At 43.5% G+C, this 18,952-nt stretch overlaps 1 protein-coding gene and 1 gene segment (V, D, J or C); both read right to left on the bottom strand.

The window, feature by feature from the left end:
* LOC116459127 (probable non-functional immunoglobulin lambda variable 11-55) overlaps window positions 1-18,952 on the bottom strand; it is a 346,106-nt gene that overhangs the window by 145,342 nt on the left and 181,812 nt on the right.
* LOC116459129 (immunoglobulin lambda-1 light chain-like) overlaps window positions 1-18,952 on the bottom strand; it is a 325,567-nt gene that overhangs the window by 148,370 nt on the left and 158,245 nt on the right. The gene's annotated exons all lie outside the window — the stretch shown is intronic.

The raw sequence follows: 18,952 nt of genomic DNA, 5'->3' as shown, positions 1-18,952 counted from the left end.
TTTGGATGCATTCTCTCATTTTTGTTGTCAATATTTTCACAATGGTTATCAAACTTTGTGCTCATTCCTCTGGTTTTATACATCTTTTTGCTCTGTCATTTAATGTTAATGTAAGTTGTTTTCCATTTATTTGAAAGGGTAAAATATTTGAGTAGTTGCTAATTTTATTTTTATTTGAATACCAATGAAAAATTATAATTTGGGGTAATTCAAATTGTTTGCTTGTCAGACAAAGATGTGATATTGGGCTATTATTAAAATGCTTCTGTTCATCTCTGGGGATTTAGTGAAGTCAAACAAAATGCCTGCAATTTTCTATGGAAAGCCTTGAGTGCATTATGCCTGACTTCACAATGCAGAAAATAGAGAAACAAGAATTTCCCGCTCATGTTTGCTGGAGCATAATAGATTCAGGTACGAGGAACAACTTCTATTGAAAACTACATCAATGTCTTCATGCATATGTTAGAACAGTACTTCCCAAACTCTATTGTGCATACAAATTATCTGGGGATTTTATAAAATGCAGATTCTGATTCAGTGGGTCTGGAGTGAGGACACAATCTCTGCATTTCTCACATGTGCCTGCCACACAAAATCCACATGTATGTTTGAATAATAACAAGTCCAGCCAGGAGTGGAGGCTCATATGTGTAATCCTAGCACTTTGGGAAGCCCAGGCAAAAAGATTACTCGAAGCCAGGAGTTTGAAACCAGCCAAGAGCAACATAGCAAGATATTTTCTCTATAGTTTTTTTTAAATAATAAAAAATGAATTAGCCAGGCATAGTGCTGTATGCTTGTAGCCCTAAGTACTAAGGAGGCCGAGGCAGGAGGAGAGCTTCAGCCCAGGAGTTCAAACCTGCAGTGAGCTATGGTCATGCCACTGCACTCGGGCCTGGGTAGCAGAGTGAGACCTTGTCTCTACTAATAAAAACAACAACATACAAATAAGACTAGTATAAAATAGGGAGAATCCTCGGCAGGCAAGAACCTAGGAGAAATCTCTGACATAGGGAACTTACCAGCTTGGATGATAGAAGAACCCCACACTCCATGGAGGGAGATGACCAGAGAAGACAGCTGCAAAGCTCGGAAAGGCTCCCCTTTCTTTGAGAGCAAAAACAAAAGCAAACAAAACAACAAACCTGACCTTCCCTCTGGCTCCTGTCCAACACTCTTACTGGCTCCTCCTTCAGCCTTTCCTATAATGTGGCCCATCCTTACCCTCTCCCTTTCCACATCTCTGATTCCTGAATCCCCTTCGTGGTTCTCTCTCCCTTTGCCACCACCCACTTCTCCCCTCTAATCTCTTGAGTTAATTATCAAGGGCTTTATAACAGGAAACTCATTGGCATTTTTTCTGCATCTGTCCTTGAAGTTGACACTCATACTTTTATCTCTTTCTTGAACCTCTCAGATACGCTTAGAACTGAAGAAGCCTGAAGTTGATTGATTCTGTTTTTTCACCTCAGCCAGCACCTTCTTCTTCTCCTTTCCAGGGTTCTCTGTATTTCCAGTGAATCTGTCAGACACAGTAAGTACCGCTTCAAAGGTTTAATTTCTGACTTCATGGTTCTTTGTTCTCGAGATGAACTTCCTTGTCCCTTCTCCTAAGCTACCTGCTCTGTAAACAACTTCTCCCACCAGTCCCAATCTGTAACTCACATCTCCTCCTTATTCAGAAAGAGTCCTCTTTTACTCCTTGCTACCCATTCTGTAAACTGCCCCTCCCATGAAACTACCCTTCTTCCCGCCTTTGCCATGCCCTGACATGCCCAAACATGCCTTGTACCATAATGGACAGCCTCTCCCTTCCCACCTAATTAGCCGTATTCAATTTTAAACAGTAGCCAATCGGGTCAGTGTAGATTGTGTGGTCCAACTCCAGCCAATGGGGACAGGACACAGAAGCAGGGACTAACCACGTTAGGGATGAAAACCCCTTCCCTCCTTTGTTCAGTGTGCTCTTGCAGTGGTCAGAAGTGCAAGCGGCACCCTTCTCCAGAAATAAGTTCACCTTGCTGAGAAATCTTTTGTCTGAGTGCTCATTTTCCTTGCGACTCCAAGCTCTTGTTTCTAACAAAATAGGGGTTCGTCTGGGATTCCCATTCTCCTCTGGGGAAGGGCCTCCAATCACCTCTTAGGAGGAGATGCATCCCACTGCTTCAATGCAGTGGCCTCAGGGGTAAGGAATCAGGACCCACCCAGCGTGATAAATAAACCCAGACTCTCAGCAACACAGGAAGAAAAGGCCTACAGTTACCACAGCGACCATGTAACTGTGCACAGACAAAGGTAAGAAAAACCACTAGGGCAGTGAAGTACTTCCTGGGTGGTTGGGACATTCTGCAGGTTGAAAATGTGTGAATGAGACGCACAATTAAGTGAAAAGTGAGTGTGGAGTAAAGTAAAGGGTGCAAGAAATCTCTAGTAAGAGAGGTTGAGCCCCAGGGGAAGGGCGCAAGAAATCTCTAGTAGGAGAAGTTGAGTGCCACACACTCAGCAAGGAAAGGAGAGCGAGAAACCTCCAGTAGCAGGGGTTGAGCCTCCAGGGAAAAGGAAGAAATAAAGAAATAAAGAAATCTCTAATATGAGAGATTGAGGCCCCATTAACTTCCAGGATATGAAATACCCTAGTAAAACAAGAACTACAAAGGGCAAAGAGATAATACAATTCCTTCTGATAGCCTTCTAGGTCTCATGTTGAAATATTGGAGGGATAATGAAAGGACTAAACACAAGAAAAAGCAACAAATGATCAAATATGGGAATTGTTTTATTTGGACCAAAGAACCTATTCTCAAACCTTCAGTTTTCTGGCCAAGGTTTGGATCAAATGAGAGTTGGATTTGTCAACTTTTAACAGAGTATGTAAATGACAAAAGTCCTGCTTCCCAAGAGGAAATAGACTCTGCTGTGTCTTGGTGGCAGGGGCCGGTCCTCCTCTACACCCTTAAAACTTTTAAGGATAAGCCAGAAACTAATTCTCCTATAGAAACTGAGGCCCCACCCCTAAGCAATCCATGTGGGATCCCTTAGACCATCTGCCTCCACCAGATACCCCTAACTTCTCTCAAGCAGCCACCCAGACCCTTCCCCTGCTCACATTGTGCCCTCCCCACTTATAATCCTGACTCCTGGGGCTGTCCCCAACCTGAATGCCCTCCCCCAAGAAGGCTTCAATGTGAGATAGACCAATGTAAAAAGGATATTCAAAATTTCCTTTTCCCCTCCTCCTCAAAAAGAGTCTGCCCCAACCCCTTTTCCCTTAAGGGAAGTGCTTCTAGGAGGAGGGGAAGTTGGCTTTGTAAATGCCCCCTTAACTAGTTCAGAGGTCAGAAACCTGAGGGAAGAACTTAAACCACTAATAGATTATCCTTTTGGGATCACAGATCAAATTGGCCGATTTGTAGGACCACAAGTACACACTTAGGTTGAGCTAATGTCCATCTTAAGTACTGTCTTTCCGGGGGAGGAAAGAACCATGATCCTCAGGGATGCTATGATAGTCTGGGAGCGCAAATATCCTCCTGGTCAGAATACTCCTACAGCGGAACAACATTTCTGGCCCCAAACCCCCAATGGGATAATAACAATGCAGCCCACAGAGAAAACATCAAAGACCTTAGGGAAAGGATAGCTAAAGGGATTCAGGAATCAGTGCCTCAAACCCAAAACATTTCCTGAGCATTTAATATACAGCAGGGAAAAGATGAGGGGGCCATGCAGTTTTTAAACAGACTCAAGGAACAGATGAGAAAATACACAGGCTTAAACATAAAGGATCCCCTTAGGCAGGGGATGCTAAAACTCCATTTTGTTACTAGTAGTTGGACAGATATCACGAAGAAATTACAGAAAATAGAGCCCTGGAAAGATCGGCCTATAGAGGGAGCAAGAGGGCAGGGAGAGGAGAGAGAAAGACTGACAGAGGGAACAGAGGGAGCCAGGTAGAGAGGTGGGGAGAGATGGAGAGGCAGAGAGAGAGAGAGGGAGAGAAAGAGAAGCAGAGGGAGAGACAGGACGAAACAAATGTTTCAAATGTGAAAAAATAGGTCACTTCAAAAGAGAATGTCCTGAATGAGAAAAAGAAACAAAAGTCATATATAAAAGCAGATCAGCTAATATTAAATTTCTGTTAATTCCAGAGGCAGGAACATATCTATTAGGGAGAGATTTAATGCTAAAATTTGGCTTAGGGCTTTATATTAATCAGGGAAAATTTCTCATCTCCTTAAACCTACTCACCACCACAGATGAAGGGCGTATCCATCCTGACACATGGTTAAAAGAAGAAAATTGGGGGAAATTACAGTTCTTCCAATCAAGCCCAAATTAAAAACTCCTGGGGAGGTAGTAAAAAGAAAACAAAATCTTTCTTTTGAAAGCCGAGGGAATAACTTCACAGACCAAATAGCCAAACAAGCTGCCATTTCCTCCGAAACACCCATGTTTCATCTCACCCCTTACCTTTCTCCCCCAACGGCCATTCCCATCTTCTCCCCTGCTGAAAAGGAGAAATTAATAAGAACAGGAACGAAGGAAAACTCAGAAGGGAAATGGGTGTTACCAGATCAAAGAGAAATGCTATCCAAACCTCTCATGAGGAAGGTTTTATCTCAGCTGCATCAAGGAACCCACTGGAGACCTCAAGCTATGTGTGATGCAGTTCTTAGGGACTGTGGATGTATAGGAATTTATATTCTAGCAAAACAAGCCACAGATAGTTGTTTAATATGCAAAAAAACGAATAAGCAAACCCTAAGAAAACCACCCCTTGGAGGAAGAAACCCAGGATTAAGGCCATTTCAAAGCATCCAGATAGATTACACCAAAATGGCCTCAATAGGTCACCTAAAGTATCTACTAGTAATAGTGGATCACCTTACTCACTGGGCAGAAGGTATTCCCTTTTCAAGTGCAGCCATCAGTAATGTAGTTAAGGCATTAATAAAAAATATTATACCTAGGTTTGGATTAATAGAAAATATTGATTCAGATAATGGAACCTATTTCACTGCACATGTCATTAAAAAGCTAGCCCAAGTATTAGAAATAAGATGGGAATACCATAACCCTGGCACCCACCTTTATCAGAAAGAGTAGAAAGAACGAACCAAACCCTTAAAAGCCACCTAACCAAATTAGTTTTAGAGACTCGACTACCATGGACCAAATGCCTTCCTATTGCCTAACTGAGGGTCCGAACTGCCCCTTGGAAAGACACTGGCTTATCTCCTTATGAAATGCTGTGTGGGTTGCCTTATTTACACTCCACTGCTGACATTCCTACATTTGAAACTAAAGATCAATTTCTCAAGAACTATATAATTGGTCTGTCTTCCACTTTCTCTTCCCTCAGAACTAAAGGCTTTTTGGCACAGACACCACCCTCGGAGCTCCCAGCACATCAGCATCAGCCTGGGGATCACATTCTCGTCAAAAGCTGGAAAGAAGGAAAACTCGAACTGGCTTGGGAAGGACCCTATTTAGTGCTTCTAACTACAGAAATCGCCGTCCGCACAGCTGAAAGAGGATGGACACCCCACGCACAAGTGAAAGGAGTGATTTTCACAGCGAGAGAAAAATGGGCTGTCACCCCAGGGCCCACCCTCACCAAATTAACTCTAAAAAGGGCTGAATAATCATTTGTTTACTTTCCCTTTTCTTTCCAACAGAAAGTCACCTCATCATCAGTGTGACTCAAACTAATCGTCCCTTAACCCTCTAGTTAGACGCTTGTTCAGTCATCTCATGTAGAGACGAACAAGCTCAAAGGCAGCTATCAAATGTAGATAAGTATCTGTGTCCATACCGTAGTGAGTCAACCAAGTATAAGTATAGAGCCTTAAAAAGTCCCTGTGGTGACTGGACGGATGTTTGGTGGACCACCCAATACGGAGGGTGGACAGCCAGGCCCCCTTTTTCAAACAATTCTGAGGACTGAAACAGAAACTCCAACTTATTCGTGGTACCACCCCACCAAATTGTAAGTCATTGCAATGTAACCCCTTATTGCTAATTATAGATAATCCCCAAACAATGACCCAAGAACCCTCCATATTCGAATGATATGGGTTAGCAGCAGATGTTACAGGACCGGACCCCATAGGAATCTTCTCTCTGAGGTTGGCTAGACCATCAGTTAAAAACAATAAAGAAATCCAGACCCAGAGTCCAGGGAACCTATGGGAGCCAACGCTCTCCCCAAACATGTCAGGCTCAGCATTCTCTTCCCATCTCCAGAATGACCCAACTAAGGTAATGGTTGTGGAGGTAAAAGATTTAAAGTAGACTATAGCTCTAGAGACAGGGTACAAAGATGCAAATGCCTGGCTGGAATGGATTAAATATCCTGTCTACACTCTAAACAAAAGCAATTGTTACACTTGTGCCCATGGCAGGCCAGAGGCCCTGATTGTCCCCTTTCCACTTGGAAGTTCCTCCAGCTGACCAGGCATGAACTGTATGGTAGCTGTCTTCCAATACCCCACAGCCTGGGGTAATGAATTATGCTGAGCTCTCTCTCTGCTATTTCCTGAAGTCCAGCACCCTGTGGGTCAGCCCCCGAGGGCCATCCAGCTTCTGTCTCCCCATGCAAGTTTTACCTCGAGTCTCTCATGACAAGGGGAAAACTTAGCACTTCTTGGAGACCTAAAGGGATGCAGTGAGCTTAAGCCACTCCAAGCGCTGATCAATCAGTCTGCCCTGATCCATCCCTGAGCAGATGTATGGTGGTATTGTTGCGGACCATTACTAGACACTTCCAAGTAACTGGAGTGGCACTTGCACTCTGACCTAATTGGCCATCCCTTTCACTCTGGCATTTTGTCAACCAAAGAGGATAAACACAAAGCAGCATAAAACAAAAGATGCTCCTTATGGGTCCTTTGACTCTCATGCTTATATAGATGCTATTGGAGTCCAGAGAGGAGTGCCAGATGAATCTAAGGCCCAAAATCAGATAGTTGCAGGGTTTGAGTCCATACTATTCTGGTGGTTGACTGTAAATAAAAATGTAGATTGGATAAATTACATCTATTAAAACCAGCAAGGATTTGTTAACTATACTAGAGATGCTATTAAAAGGATAGCTAAACAGTTAGGACCCACCAGCCAAATGGTTTGGGAAAATAGAATAGCATTAGACATGATACTAGCAGAGAAAAGTGGAGTCTGTGTTATGATTGGAACTCAATGGTGTACTTTCATACCTAATAATGCTGCCCCTGATGGAACCATAACAAAAGCATGACAAGGTCTTACTGCTTTATCCAATGAACTAGCTAAAAATTCAGGAATAAACGATCCCTTCACTAATTTAATGGAGAAATGGTTCAGCAAATGGAAAAGACTTATGTCCTCAATCTTTACTTCTCTTGACATTGTAATAGGTTTGCTTATTCTTGTAGAATGTTGTATCATACCCTGCACCTGAGGCCTACTACAAAGGCTTATTGAAGCAACTCTCACTAAAACCTTTTTCAAATCCATCCCCCCCACCACCTTATTCAGATAAGCTCCTACTTTTAGAAAACCAAGCAGAACAGCAAAGTCAAGGCATGTTAAAAAGGTTTGAAGAGGAAGAATTATAAAAATCAAAAGGGGGAAATTGTCAGATACAGTAAGTTCCTCTTCAAAGGCTTAATTTCTGACTTCCTTGTTCTTTCTTCCTGAGATCAACTTTCTTGTCCCTTCTCCTAAGCTACCTGCTCTGTAAACAACTTCTCCCACCAGTCCCAATCTGTAACTCACATGTCTTCCTTATTTGGAAAGAGTCCTCTTTTACACTTTGCTACCGATTCTGTAAACTAACCCTCCCGTGAAACTACCCTTCCTGCCTTTGCCACACCCTGACTTGCCCAAACATGCCTTGTACCATAACAGACAGCCTCTCCCTTCCCACGTAATTAGCTATATTCAATTTTAAACAGTAGCCAATCGGGTCAGTTTAGATTGCGTGGTACAACTCCAGCCAATGGGGACAGGACCCAGAAGCAGGGACTAACCATGTTAGGGATGAAAACCCCTTCCCTCCTTCATTTGGTGTGCTCTCGCAGCAGCCAGAAGTGTGAGTGGCACCCGTCTATAGAAGTAAATTTGCCTTGCCGAGAAATCCTTTGTTTGAGTGCTCATTTTCCTTGTGACTCTGAGCTCTTGTTTCTAACAAATCCAGTGAACCACACAAATATACTAGTCAATTTTCCCCAATCCCCACCATTCTGCCTTATGTGCTGATCTAGTGAGGAGTCAAATAGGAAGAGAGACCCATGGATTTCTGTGCAGCCTGGGAAGTGAGTTCATGGAAGGACTCAGTTGGAACACCAGACACCTGTCTGCTGTTTGCTGTTTAGCATTCACAGGACCCAGCAGCTGTGTCCTCCCAGGGTGCCTGGAGCATCACTGACCACACCCTCCTACCTCTCACCCACCTACTCCTCAAAAAGAAAAACCAGACTCAGCATCTTATGTGAGGGGCACAGCCAGGGGTCAGGATAGATTTCCATTGAGTCCCCTCCCCTAAGAGACACCAGGGAAGAGGGGTTGTCCCCCCTAATCTATGTGGCTCAGGAAGCAGAGCACTAGATACATCTCTACCATGGCCTGGACCCTCTCTTCCTCACCCTCCTGAGTCTCTGCAAAGGTGGCTGTGACATGGCTCTGATGACTGGACAAACACCAGGGTCATTTGTCTCACACCGAGAAAATTAGTGACATGGACACACATGGAGTACTTTTAAGGAACAGAGAGTTTAATAGGCAAGAAAGAAGCAAACAGCTCCCCCATACAGAGGAAGGAGGGCTCCTAATGGAAAATCCCACATACAGTGGAAAGCAGCTGATTATATTGGGAGGCTGGAGGAGGCAGTGTCTGATTTGCAAACGGCCCAGGGGATTGGTTTGACCAGGTGTGTCACTCATGCAGCCTGTAAAAAAACCGGCCCTCCCACCCTAGCCTTTTAATATGCAAATGATGTCAACATGATGTCCTGAACATGTGGCTTTTATCTGGAAGCTGCCATGACACCTGGCACATGTGGTGACAAAAAGAGGAGGGCGAAAGCCACCATATTGGGTGGACCTGGCTTCTAGCCACCAGCATTTGTGTATCAATGCTTGCCAGTCTGGTTTTTCAAGCTGCTTTCTGTTAGCAAAGAAATGGTTTGGGGGTTGCTTTTTATTAAAGGAAAATTCCACCAAGAACTTACACCATTTCTAGCTGCCTAAAAATTATTTCTTAATGACTCCTGTATTATTTCCCCCCTCAGAAGAAGTAAACCTAACTGTTGTTAGGGATGTTGGACAACGATTCTTTCTGGCTACTTCCTGCTGGAAAGGGGCGTCATGTAAGGGGACAGCAGTTGGGCCTCCTCCTGAGGTTGATCTAAGGGTTCCCCGAAGAATGGTGTGTCCATGTGCGGCTCTGTCTGCAGCATTATTTGGAGTCTGATTGCTTCTAGGTGAAAAGAGATAAATCTTACAAGAAGGTTTAAAATATAGGGTTAGAATATGAGTATTAAGATTACCACTGTTAGTGTGGGTACTATAGACCATAACTATGACAGCAGAGTTTGTTACTTGCTAGTTACACCAATGGATTGTAATACTGGGTTGTCTCCACTAGATGTCACTGAATATTACCAGAAAGATTAATACAAAAGTGACATTTTTCCTTGAGAAAACCATACATTTCCCCCTTTATTTGCCATTAGTGAATAGTTTTAGGCTTAGACCATTTTTATAACTTGTAATATGATTAGGATAAATACATTATTGGGTGTCTAAATTAACTTTAGTGTTAATCTTGACAATTCCTTAATTATTAAATTCTCTCATCACTTTCACAGACCCTCTGAGAACATACTCAAACTTTCTGACTTGTCCTAAACATCCTTCCTTTAAATAACCAGTCATTTCCTTTTAGGACAAGAATTTCCCACACAAGATCTTTTCTTATATAAAGTTCCTTCTTTTATAACCTTCTTTCTATAGCTTAGAGTGCACCATACAACCAGTCTTCAATAAAAAGTCCTATCAAACTTAATGATAGTAAAACTTTCGTGCTATATCCATAACTATTACTCCTGCTATAAGCAAAACAGCCTTGACTAAATCTTTCCTGCAATTGTTAATCCTGTTATAAGGATGATAATCAGGCAAGATGTTACAGCAATTAGAATTTTACAACCAGAATTCCATGTTGTGAGTGCCACAGTGTATAGTTCTATTGCAAATAGTAGTGTGACTGTAACAATTCCCACAAGACTGGCATAGTAAGTAATTTCCATTGAAAACGTTACTTGCCAAGATATAACATTTCCCTTTGGGAATCTACAAAGTTACAAATGCAATTCTATGAATAATCAAAATCTCCCTGCAAATATGCATTAAAAAGAAGTTCTAATATTTGGTGGCAAATTTTTAGAGGAAGGGATAGAAATAATAAAAAGTGGCCGGGCGTGGTTGCTCACACCTGTAATCCCAGCGCTTTGGGAGGCTGAGGTGGGCAGATCACGAGGTCAAGAGACTGAGACCATCCTGGCCAACATGGTGAAACCCCAACCCTACTAAAAATACAAAAAAATTTGGGAGGCCGAGACAGGTGGATCACAAGGTCAGGAGATCAGGACCACCTGTAGTCCCAGCTGCTCAGGAGGCTGAGGCAGGAGAATGGCGTGAACCCGGGAAGCGGAGCTTGCAGTGAGCCGAGATTGCGCCACTGCACTCCAGCCTGGGCGACGGAGCAAGACTTTGTCTAAAAAAAAAAAAAAAAAAAAAAAAAAAAAATTAGCTGGGTGTGGTGGTTCACGCCTGTAGTCCCAGCTACTCCGGAGGCTGAGGCAGAAGAATCGCTTGAACCCAGGAGGCAGAGGTTGCAGTGAGCTGAGATCATGCCATTGCACTCCAGCCTGGCAACAGAGCAAGACTCTGTCTCAAAAATAATAAATAAATAAAAAGCATCTGGTGAGGTAGGAGTGGGACTGAGTAGGATGAGTAGCCCTCACTCAGTTACTTATCTTTTATGATTTTCAGCTTAAGATCTTCTATTTCTTCACTTTGATATTCAGGACGTTCCTCTGGGCTGTCAGGGATTGCTCCCTCAGGCATTCAGGCTTTGACTTGAGTGTGATGTATTCAGAAGTTGATACCTGTAACTTTTGCTGCCAAGGGGGTTGAAAGAGAACAGTGTAGGGCCCTTCGCAGCTTGGCTTAGGGAAGGAGAGAGAGGTGAGAGTTTTCACTAGTACCAAATCTGTGTTAAATAAAGGTGGTTCTATTTCCTGGGGTTGGGCTTCTGCCAGTTGTGTCAATTTCTGTTGGAAGTGAGGTAGAGAGGTTACATGCTTAACCGATTTATAGGTTTTCTGCCTGAAAACAGTCTCTGAGCACATTGACAAATTTTATCCTTTCCTAAGTGAAAAGCTTGGTGAAGGATTTTAAGAACTTTCCGTTGGCTGGAGGCTGGCAAATGGAGTTTGCCATCCTCTGGCTGTAGCCATCCTGAGAGATAAAAAGCATACCCTTGAGAAGTGGCCTATTCTGTTTCTGCAGGAAAATACTGAGGTTTAATTTCTGTTATGGAGCATTCCTAGATTAGAAGGGGCTTGAAGTGTGTTAATGCCTTGAGGCTTCCTTGCCTTTTACTTAGCTGCCTGATTAATCTATTTCCTTTGGCTACTTTATTTGTTGCCTTTTGGTGTTCCTATAATGCATACCTGCTATTTCTCATGGAATAAAAAGTGAGGATAATAGCCTGCTAATTTTCTGGTGATATTTTACAGGAAATCCATTAGTGGTAAGACGATGTCTTTCCTTTTAAATGGCAGCATGAGTATGGAGAGCTAAGAAAGCATACTTGGAGTCCGTGTAAATGTTGGCTACCTTTCTGTTGCTTAATTGAAGTGTTTTTGTAAGAGCTATTAGTTCAGCTAATTAAGTGCTTGTGTCTGGGGAGAGATGTTATTTAGAGTGACTACTGCTTATCCTGCCTTATGTATTTCTTGCTTTACCGGCTGTTAGTTAAAAGCGCCCCCTGAAGGACAGTAATCCTGCCACATTATGTGGGGTGTAAACAGTTAAGTTCTTTCCCAGGATTAATTTGGAGGCTTTTCTAACTAGTAAAGCTATCATGACAATGGCTTGGAAGCATGTGTAAATAGGTCCTCCTAAATGCAACTAAGGTTGAGAAAAATATTGTACTAGTGTTTTTCCTGAGATGCTCCTTATGGTAATGCTATGAGAAGAGGGGAGGCCTGGATTAGAGAGGAGAAAAGAGAGATACTGGCTTTAGTATTTAGAAGGACGTCTACTTTCCTTCCTTTAATTTCCAGAATCACCCAGGTCCTGGCACCCTGTTAAATGTGCCACCCATGGTTGCAAGCGTGACCTTCCAAGCCATGGCACCAGAGGAACTAAGCTTTTGGGCCTAGTCGCGCTACCCCAAGCAGCTCTAGTCCTCTGCCTATGATTTCCCTTTGACTTCCTAGACTTGTGTGATCTGTGTGTCTCCCCACTCCCCCCACCCAAAAAAAAGATCTTGGCAAAAACTATAGAAGGAAAGCCTCCTTTAATGGAGGGAATGTGCTAGATTGCCTGCCATTATAGCCTGTGCTAAAGCATTTACCCTTAGAAAAATGGTTCCAGTTAACTTCCAGACTTAAAATCTCCTTACTAATTAAGTACTGTTTTAATCGGAGAGAGAATGTGTGTCTTAAAGGAACACGAGGACCTAATGGCGATTTTCCTGCTGATGGGACAGTATCGGGGCACAAATTTGGCTGCAGAGGAATTTTACTCCTAATAGTTGAAAGCAGAATTTTCCCGTTCACAGGAGCAGCATAAATCCTGGTTTCCAGTAGAAAGGTGCAACAAGAAAAAATTGGGAAGCTGTGGTGTACCGCGGAGAACCAGCAGCGTGTCTCATGAAAAGGATTTTTATTTCCACTAGGTGGCGCTGTTGGCTTAGAAATACCATGTGCTCAGCAGCGGACCTTTTTTTTTTTTTTTTTTTTTTTTTTGAGACGGAGTCTCGCTCTGTCACCAAGGCTGGAGTGCAGTGGCGCGATCTCGGCTCACTGCAAGCTCCGCCTCCCGGGTTCACGCCATTCTCCTGCCTCAGCCTCTCCGAGTAGCTGGGACTACAGGCGCCCGCCACCACGCCCGGCTAATTTTTTGTATTTTTAGTAGAGACGGGGTTTCACCGTGGTCTCGATCTCCTGACCTCGTGATCCGCCCTCCTTGGCCTCCCAAAGTGCTGGGATTACAAGCGTGAGCCACCGCGCCCGGCCAGCAGCGGACTATTAAGGAGCAACCTCACTGTGGGGGAAAGGGAGACTTCTGTTCCTAGAAGATTGCAGTGGCATTTCCCTAAGCTATCTTCCCGGTTACTACAGCATTTTCTGATCTTACCTACCAGGATTACTTCCCTACGCTGTAAAAACTCCCGCACATTTGACACACAGAGAGAGTAAGAGACATAACGACCACGCATAAAAAGGAAGAACGTTTTGCGTCAGGATAGCTAGGGATCCTTTACCAACATCCAGAGCAGGCTGTTGGAAGCTGGGTCCAGTCCAGAAACCTTTGAATAACACCAGGGTGTGCCCTAGCCAGAAATTCTCAGTTGCTTCAGAACTTTTCCCAGCCTCACGCGATGGCTAAGTGTAGCTGGGACTGCAGGTGCATGCCACCACACTCAGCTAAAAAAAAAAAAGCATTTTAAAAGCACAAGAAGAAAGGACATTTAAAGCAAACCTTTCTGTGTTGGAGATAAGATGGTTGATATCCTTCAGGTTAATATCACCAGAAACACTGTTTATCTTCTCCTCTGACAGAAATATACAAATTAACAAGATTCTGTTTACATGAAATTTCCAAAGGACATGTAGATTTCGGAAGCTCTCCATGTTACCCCTCCCATCTAGTCTTTCCTGAAGGGGGATCTATTTTCCCTCTTTCATTTTCTCAGGCATTGTTCACTCCACACCCTGTAACATAGGGCTTCAGCCCACCCTCCCTGCCAGCCCCCGCAGATCACAACCCACCAGTCAGCAAACTCCTTGACAGGACAAATGTCATCTTCCTGGATTACTAAAGCACTGGTCCTGCCAAACTCCTTCTCTTTTCCAAATTCTAATTCCTGGGCTCCTGGTAGCCCCTTCACCTGGGTCTTATCATTCATCTCTGTGTTGCTCCATCTATACCCACTTCATGAACTTCTCATCTTCACTTGAACCCAATAATTATTCCTTCAACTCTGTTTGTTGTTTGTTTTCTGAATCCCTCCTCCGCTAGTGGCCCCACTTGTCTCTCTGCCTCCAGTGGTGAAGGTGAGGAACGGAGGCCTTCTCTATGACTCAAACCCTGTGTTTCCTCATCAGGATCAGCTCTCTGAGGCAGAGACCAGACTATCTGGCTCAGCCTGGTATATCCACTGCTGAACAAAACACCCAATTCAAGATAGGTGCTTAATAATTATTTACCAAATACACACCTGTCTCTCACCACACTAGTCATGTGGTACTGGGCCCAGGATGGGGCTAGGCTGGGAGAGTCAACTGTGGACCTGCTCCTCTCTGTGCACTCAGCCCGAGAGGTGAGAGGGAGAGCACTCATGAGTCGGGAGGGGACATGGGTAGCCGCATCCTGTGTGAGAGACACTGCTGAGCCTGTATAAATCCCTCTTTATGAAAGTGAGAGAAAAAGGAAAACATAATTCATTCTGAAAACCACTGCATCATCAAAGAGGAAGCAGTACTAAGAAAACACAGACTGTAGGCCAGGTGCAGTGGCTCACGCCCAAAATCCCAGCACTTTAGGAGGCCAAGGCAGGCAGATCATGAAGTCAGGAGACTGAGACCATCCTGGCTAACACAATGAAACCCCGTCTCTACTAAAAATACAAAAAATTAGCCTGGCGTGGTGGCAGGCGCCTGTAGTCCCAGCTACTTGGGAGGCTGAGGCAGGAAAATGGCATGAATCCAGGAGGAGGAGCTTGCAGTGAGCCGAGATCATGCCACTGCACTCCAGCCTGGGCGACAGAGCAAGACTCTATCTCAAAAAAAAAAAACAAAACAGATTGTAAGCACATGTTTGTATTACATGTTTGTATTGAAGCAGAGGATATAAAAAGAAAAACAAGTTTTGTTCCTTGTTCTGTTCTCCTAATTACTTTTGCAAGTTTTGTAAGTCCCTGTTTTTCCCTTCTGTGCAGCGACAAGGTCACAAGATACATTTAAGTTGCAAAACCTGTCACTGTTTGACAAACTGCCTTTGTTCTGGTTCTGTAAGCTTGCTTTCCTGCCCTACAGGTTTTGTGCCGTCAAACTGGCCAATCCCCTTTTGGATGCATGTATAAAATCAAGTCCTGTCTTTGTTCGGGGCTCAGCCTTTGGATGTTAATCTGTTGAGCCGATGCACACCTCATAAATCCTCCTGTCCCACCCATTGGTCTCTCCTGTCCCTTGATTCCCAAAACACTACATGGTCATGAATAAAATTTCATAAAATACCACCTGTGTGCTTCAAACAGTCAAATTTTAAAACTGCCTGTTAAAAAATAAGCATGATTTAAAAATAATATTACAGATCAGGTTATGCTTACAAATGCAAAATTAAAACGTGCCAGATTTCTTTAAGATAAATATTTAGACCTATTTTTTAGGTGACTACTTTAGATATTAACTAATTTGTTTTTTAAAAATATAAAAACAGTGAATTTAAAGTCTCACAGTACTAGGACTGCATTGTGACACACTCATCAATAGAGATGTCAAACTGAAAATCTAGCTGTTCTTCTCTAAGTCATGTGACTTCTCAAAACAAAATAGGTTATACACTTCTACAACTTTTCTAGTCATACCTTTGTTTCTTCTTGTGGTTTTGGTAAATGGATTTATCTTTTTGCAGAAGCTTGAATTTTTTGATAAAATAGTACCTACTGTATTTTGAGGGTGGTCAGAGATTAATTTTTTCTCATTTTTAAACAGATTGACAGCACTGATTCTTGAGTATGAACCTTTTTTTTTCCTTAACCCTCTATTTGGAGTGGTTGAACCTAACAGTTCTTACAAATCAGGTTCATCTGGGACCAGGCACTGGTACAACTAATTTAAACTTTTAACTCATTACATCGTCAAACCTTCTGTGTTTACCACCCTTACTGGTCCTAAGTAAAATACTGAAAATAATGCCATTTCACATGACTCTCTGCCAACTGTGTTTTGTTTTGTGTTTGGAATAGATTACTAAGAATCAATCACTGGTCACAGTACAAAGATGACCATTGTGTTCAAGTACATGGAAATAGAAACAGTAATGATGTCCATACCATAACTCTCTAGGAATGCACACTTGGCTTCTCCCCCATAACTTCACCATCCATAGGCAGAAAAGCTCTTTCTCTGCAGTGCTGCAGGGGATCCACCAAAGAAGGAAACCTCTGGCCACCAGAGAGGAATCACATGAAAGGAAAGAACCTGGCTTCAAGTGCAGCCATGGAAGTGTCTCCATGAAAGCCTCTGTCCTCCAGAACTAACCTTGATCTAGGAAGATTTTGTATACGAAACACCACTTCATTCATAATCCAATGAACAGCCAAGACAGCCATGGACACATTTACCTGTGAGCAATCCAGTAGAGCATGAACTGCCCTGAGGTAATGGGGAGGTCACATAAGGGGCCTCCTAGCCTGATTCTGAGGCAGAGTGCAGTGGACAGAGCAGTGGGGAGGCAGGGCTGGTGCTGGGGGACTCTGGCCACCATGTCAGAGAATGGTATTTCTGGGTCTGGACATCATGGGTTACTCAGAACCCATTCCTAAGGGTCTGAGAGTGATCAGAGAAGGTAGCAGCCACCTACCCTGTCTGGTGCCCTCTGCTCAGGGCTCACAGCTGTGATCTGCCCATCCCTGGGACCACACAGCCCCATCCCTGACACCCCTGCTAACATCCTCAAGCAGAGGAGCCTGACCCAGGGCTTAGGATGGGATCAGAAAGCCGAAAGGGTCTGATTTGTATGGGTGGACCCTCCTCTCAGGGTATAAAGAGGAGAAAGGGAAGATTTGGGGGCAGCTCTGCTTCAGCTTTGAGTACAGAAGGCAGGACTGGGGACAATCTCCAGCATGCCCTGGTCTCCTCACCTCCTCACCCTCCTGGCTCACTGCACAGGTGACTAGATATAGGGCTATAGTTAAAGTGTGTAATTAGTTATAATTAGATATATTTTGATATTTTATACATCTTAGAAAACATCAACACAATCAATATAATGAATCTACCTGCCACCTTAATGGCCTCCTTATGGCCATTTGTAACTCCTCCCTCCTATTCTTTTGCTAAAGCCCACTGATCTGCTTTCTGTCACCATGGTTTGTGCCGGGTCTGACCCACAGACACTGACCGAGAGACGGATGAAAAGATGAACTCAGACACAGGAATCCAGTGAAAGAGTGGGCTAGGGGTATTGGCTGCTCACAGAAAGAGTTGTAGCAGCCACAGTCCTGACAAGCCAGTGCTGCAGGCATTTATTCAGTACAGATTTAATGACAAAGGCCTTGAGTCAACACACTTGTAGGTAATTAACATGGTTGCCCCCACCCCCTGAGAGCAGTCCTGCGTGCAGATGATTAAAGGCCAGATTCCAAGGCCTAAGTAAACTAATTAGTCTAGATCAATTTCTTTACATCCCCTTGTTATCTAACCTAAGTTTTCAGGCACCAGATAAGAGAATCTGGCTGCCTTCAGCCAAATCCTTTTCCAATGCTTTTGTAAAACCTCCCAGCCTTCCAAGAAGGTTTGCATCTTTCTACAATTTTTCCCACCAACCTGACAGATCTCCTACATCTCCCTCTTTTCTGTTTTTAGCATCAGGTTTTGTTGATTGAAGAGTACAAATGTGTGCAGCAACAGGTTTTTCAGGTGTGGCAGTCATTGCTCGTATTCCAGCTTTGCATCCTAGAATTAGCAAGTAACACAAGACAAACATGGGTATAATTAGCAACATTCATTTCCAATCAATAAGTGTCCCCCCCCCCCCAGGGTGGGGTTCTATCCAGGAGATATGTTCTCGCACACCCTTCCATATGGCTATTTGTTGGGCATGTAGATCTATGGCATTTAGGGATTCTAGAATATTAGTTTTAAGTTGCTTTACGTCTGGTGTTAAATTGTCATGAAAGGTTCCCCAGAGGTGTTGTTTCATCTCATCCCAACTATGTATTGATTGATTCCATGGTAGAGAGGTGACACAGATGTGCTTATGCTCCCAGTCAAAGTTTAATTGCTGTCAGAATGCCAGTGCATCTTGTCACTCCCCCAAATGTTCCAAGGCAGCCTCGAGGGCTTGCAGACCTGCAAGAATCTTTTGATCTATACCCTGCTGTAAAAGAAGATCATTAGACACGTTTCTGGCCAAATTATCTACAAAAGTAGTTGTTTGTACTGATTCAGTAATAGATGCTACAGCAATGCTAGCAGTTGCTAGAATGACTATGGCTGAGACTATAAAGGCTATAAGTGTAACTATGAATCTTTTATGTCTGACCTGGGACAGGGCATGTTCTAAGGTGGCAAGGGCAGGGGAACCTTGCCAATTGCGTGTTAAATTGACTGGTAGGAAAGCCTCAGATTGTCTCCTCAATACCATGACACTAGTAATATTTAAATTAGATATAATTAGTGATACAAGAGACGAACCAAGCCTGTCCCTGCACTCGGGTCACAAACGTGGAATTTTGGGGTGTCATGGAAATATTGGTTCCCATAAGGAAAACCTATGGATGAGTAGTGCAAATCAGGCACTGATCAGTGTGATTATGCAAGAAGGTCATATTGTGACTGGAATTATGATATATCCCATGCCAGGTGTTAAGGGGGGTGCTAAGATGTCCCAGGTACCATAAAGTGTCTTGAGGTGGCATGGGCTGTACTTGTGGTCTGGGTTATCCCAC

Source organism: Hylobates moloch, unplaced genomic scaffold, assembly GCF_009828535.3.
Source record: "Hylobates moloch isolate HMO894 unplaced genomic scaffold, HMol_V3 SCAFFOLD_19, whole genome shotgun sequence".
Taxonomy (NCBI): domain Eukaryota; kingdom Metazoa; phylum Chordata; class Mammalia; order Primates; family Hylobatidae; genus Hylobates; species Hylobates moloch.
Note: the sequence above shows the minus strand (reverse complement) of the source record. Positions and strands in the feature narration are given on the sequence as shown.